Raw genomic sequence first — 6000 nt, forward strand, 5'->3', positions numbered from 1 at the left:
CATGTGCTGCCCTTTTACACACCCCCACCCTCACCACACACACGTTGTTCTGTTACACACCCCCCCCTCACACACACACACACTGCTCTGTTACACAACCCCTTCCTCACAAACACACGCACTGCTCAGTTACACACCCCCTCCCTCACACACACACGTGCTGCTCTGCAACAAACCCCCTCCCTCACACACACACGCACTGCTCTGTTACACACCCCTTCCCTCACACACACACACGTGCTGCTCTATTACACACCCTCTCCCACACACACACGCGCACTGGTCTGTTACACACACCCTCCCTCACACATACACACGTGCTGCTCTGCAACACACCCCCTCCCTCACACACACACACCTGCTGCTCTGCAACAAACCCCCTCCCTCACACACACTCGCACTGCTCTGTTACACACCCCTTCCCTCACACACACGCGTACTGGTCTGTTACACACACCCTCCCTCACACATACACACGTGCTGCTCTGCAACACACCCCCTCCCTCACACACACACGTGTCGCTCTGTTACACACCCCCTCCCTCACACACACACACGTTGTTCTGTTACACACCCCCTCCCTCACACACACACGCACTGCTCTGCAACACACCCCCTCCCTCACACACACACGCACTGCTCTGTTACACACCCCCTCCCTCACACAACCACACATTACTCTGTTACACACCCCCTCCCTCACAGACACATTGCTCTGTTACACACCCCCTCCCTCTCACACACACAGACACACACACACACACGTTGCTCTGTTACACACCCCGTCCTCACACACACGCTGCTCTGTAACACACCTCCTCCCTCACACAAACACACGTTGCTCTCTTACTCACCCCCTCCCTCACACACACACGCACTGCTCTGTTACACATCCCCTCCCTCACACAACCACACGTTACTCTGTTACACACCCCCTACCTCACACACACACACATTGCTCTGTTACACACCCCATCCCTCTCACACACACAGACACACACACACACGTTGCTCTGTTACACACCCCCTCCCTCACACACACACGCACTGCTCTGCAACACACCCCCTCCCTCACACACACACGCACTGCTCTGTTACACACCCCCTCCCTCACACAACTACACGTTACTCGGTTACACACCCCCCTCCCTCAAACACACACGCACTGCTCTATTACAAACCCCCTCCCTCACACACACACAGCTGCTGCTCTGTTACACACCCCCTCCCTCACACACACACGTGCTGCTCTGTTACACACCCCCTCCCTCACACATACGCGCACTGCTCTGTTACACATCCGCTCCCTCACACATACACACGTGCTGCTCTGCAACACACCCACTCCCTCACACACACACGTGCTGATCTGTTACACACACCCTCCCTCACACTCACACACACGTGCTGCTCTGTTACACACCCCCTCCCTCACACACGCACACGTTGCTCTGTTATACACACTCTCCCTCACACAAACACAGGTTGCTCATTACACACCCCCTCCCTCACACACACACGCAATGCTCTGCAACACACCCCCTCCCTCACACACACACGCACTACTCTGTTACACACCCCCTCCCTCACACAATTACACGTTACTCTGTTACACACCCCCTCCCTCACACACACACACCCACACGTTGCTCAGTTACACACCCCCTCCCTCTCACACACACACACACACACGTTGCTCAGTTACACACCCCCTCCCTCTCTCACACACACACACACACACACACACACACACACACACACACACGTTGCTCTGTTAAACACCCCCTCCTCACACACATGCTGCTCTGTAACACACCTCCTCCCTCACACAAACACACTTTGATCTGTTACACACCCCCTCCCCCACACACACACACGTTGCTCTGTTACACACCCGCTCCCTCAAACACACACGCACTACTCTGTTACACACCCCCTCCCTCACACACACACACGTTGCTCTGTTACACACCCCCTCCCTCACACAAACACACGTTGCTCAGTTACACAACCCCTCCCTCACACACACATGCACTGCTCTGCAACACACCCCCTCCCTCACACACACACGCACTACTCTGTTACACACCCCATCCCTCACACAACTACACGTTACTCTGTTACACACCCCCTCCCTCACACACACACACCCACACGTTGCTCAGTTACACACCCCCTCCCTCTCACACACACACACACACACACACACACACGTTGCTCAGTTACACACCCCCTCCCTCACACACACACGTGCTGCTCTGCAACACACCCCCTCCCTCACACACACACGCACTGATCTGTTACACACCCCCTCCCTCAAACACACACGCACTACTCTGTTACAAACCCCCTCCCTCACACACACACGCACTGATCTGGAACACACCCCCACACTCACACACACACACGTTGCTCTGTTACACAAACCCTCCCTCAAACACACACGTACTGCTCTGTTACACACCCCCTCCCTCACACACACACGCACTGCTCTGTTACACACCCCCTCCCTCACACAAACACATGCGCTGCTCTGCAACACATCCCCTCCCTCACATACACATGCACCGCTCTGCAACACACCCCCTCCCTCACACACACACACGTTGCTCTGTTACACATCCCCTCCCTCAAACACACACGCACTGTTCTGTTACACACCCACTACCTCACACACACACGCACTGCTCTGTTACACACCGCCTCTCTCACACACACACGTGCTGCTCTGTTACACACACCATCCCTCACACACACACACGTGCTGCTCTGTTACACAATCCCTCCCTCACACACACACACTTTGCTCTGTTAGACACCCCCTCCCGCATACAAACACACGTTGCTCTGTTACACACCCTCTCCCTCACACACACACGTGCTGCTCTGCAACACACCCCCTCCCTCACACACACACGTGTCGCTCTGTTACACACCCCCTCCCTCACACACACACACGTTGTTCTGTTACACACCCCCTCCCTCACACACACACGCACTGCTCTGCAACACACCCCCTCCCTCACACACACACGCACTGCTCTGTTACACACCCCCTCCCTCACACAACCACACATTACTCTGTTACACACCCCCTCCCTCACAGACACATTGCTCTGTTACACACCCCCTCCCTCTCACACACACAGACACACACACACACACGTTGCTCTGTTACACACCCCGTCCTCACACACACGCTGCTCTGTAACACACCTCCTCCCTCACACAAACACACGTTGCTCTCTTACTCACCCCCTCCCTCACACACACACGCACTGCTCTGTTACACATCCCCTCCCTCACACAACCACACGTTACTCTGTTACACACCCCCTACCTCACACACACACACATTGCTCTGTTACACACCCCCTCCCTCACACACACACGCACTGCTCTGCAACACACACCCTCCCTCACACACACACGCACTGCTCTGTTACACACCCCCTCCCTCACACAACTACACGTTACTCGGTTACACACCCCCTCCCTCAAACACACACGCACTGCTCTATTACAAACCCCCTCCCTCACACACACACAGCTGCTGCTCTGTTACACACCCCCTCCCTCACACACACACGTGCTGCTCTGTTACACACCCCCTCCCTCACACATACGCGCACTGCTCTGTTACACATCCGCTCCCTCACACATACACACGTGCTGCTCTGCAACACACCCACTCCCTCACACACACACGTGCTGATCTGTTACACACACCCTCCCTCACACTCACACACACGTGCTGCTCTGTTACACACCCCCTCCCTCACACACGCACACGTTGCTCTGTTACACACACTCTCCCTCACACAAACACAGGTTGCTCATTACACACCCCCTCCCTCACACACACACGCAATGCTCTGCAACACACCCCCTCCCTCACACACACACGCACTGCTCTGTTACACACCCCCTCCCTCACACAATTACACGTTACTCTGTTACACACCCCCTCCCTCACACACACACACCCACACGTTGCTCAGTTACACACCCCCTCCCTCTCACACACACACACACACACGTTGCTCAGTTACACACCCCCTCCCTCTCTCACACACACACACACACACACACACACACACACACACACACGTTGCTCTGTTAAACACCCCCTCCTCACACACATGCTGCTCTGTAACACACCTCCTCCCTCACACAAACACACTTTGATCTGTTACACACCCCCTCCCCCACACACACACACGTTGCTCTGTTACACACCCGCTCCCTCAAACACACACGCACTACTCTGTTACACACCCCCTCCCTCACACACACACACGTTGCTCTGTTACACACCCCCTCCCTCACACAAACACACGTTGCTCAGTTACACAACCCCTCCCTCACACACACATGCACTGCTCTGCAACACACCCCCTCCCTCACACACACACGCACTGCTCTGTTACACACCCCATCCCTCACACAACTACACGTTACTCTGTTACACACCCCCTCCCTCACACACACACACCCACACGTTGCTCAGTTACACACCCCCTCCCTCTCACACACACACACACACACACACACACACACACACACGTTGCTCAGTTACACACCCCCTCCCTCACACACACACGTGCTGCTCTGCAACACACCCCCTCCCTCACACACACACGCACTGATCTGTTACACACCCCCTCCCTCAAACACACACGCACTACTCTGTTACAAACCCCCTCCCTCACACACACACGCACTGATCTGCAACACACCCCCACACTCACACACACACACGTTGCTCTGTTACACAAACCCTCCCTCAAACACACACGTACTGCTCTGTTACACACCCCCTCCCTCACACACACACGCACTGCTCTGTTACACACCCCCTCCCTCACACACACATGTGCTGCTCTGCAACACACCCCCTCCCTCTCACACACAGGTACTGCTCTGCAACACACCCCCTCACTCACACACACACACGTTGCTCTGTTACACAACCCCTCCCTCAAACACACACGCACTACTCTGTTACACACCCCCTCCCTCACACACACACGCACTGCTCTGTTACACACCGCCTCTCTCACACACACACGTGCTGCTCTGTTACACACACCATCCCTCACACACACACACGTGCTGCTCTGTTACACAATCCCTCCCTCACACACACACACTTTGCTCTGTTAGACACCCCCTCCCGCATACAAACACACGTTGCTCTGTTACACACCCTCTCCCTCACACACACACGTGCTGCTCTGCAACACACCACCTCCCTCACACACACACGCACTGCTCTGTTACACACCCCTCCCTCACAGAAACGCTGCTCTGCAACACAGCCACTCCCTCACACACACACGCACTGCTCTGTTACACAACCCCTCAATCACACACAGAGACGTTGCTCTGTTACACACCCTCTCCCTCACAAACACAAGTGCTGCTCTGTTACACACACCCTCCCTCACACACACAAAGGTGCTGTTCTCTTACACACTCCCTCCCTCACACCCACACATGTTGCTCTGTTACACATCCCCTCCCACAAACACACACGCACTGCTCTGTTACACACCCACTGCCTCAGACACACACACGTGCTGCTCTGTTACACACCCCCTCCGTCAAACACACGCGCACTGCTCTGTTACACACCCCCTCCCTCACGCACACACGCACTGCTCTGCAACACACCCCTTCCCTCACACACACACGCACTGCTCTGCAACACACCCCCTCACTCACACACACACACGTGCTGCTCTGTTACACAACCCCTCCCTCACACACACACAATTTGCTCTGTTAGACACCCCCTCCCGCATACAAACACACGTTGCTCTGTTACACACCCTCTCCCTCACACACACACGTGCTGCTCTGCAACACACCACCTCCCTCAAACACACACGCACTGCTCTGTTACACACCCCCTCCCTCACAGAAACGCTGCTCTGCAACACAGCCACTCCCTCACACACACATGCACTGCTCTGTTACACAACCCCTCAATCACAC

The sequence above is a fragment of the Carcharodon carcharias genome, assembly GCF_017639515.1.
Source record: "Carcharodon carcharias isolate sCarCar2 chromosome 27 unlocalized genomic scaffold, sCarCar2.pri SUPER_27_unloc_1, whole genome shotgun sequence".
NCBI lineage: Eukaryota > Metazoa > Chordata > Chondrichthyes > Lamniformes > Lamnidae > Carcharodon > Carcharodon carcharias.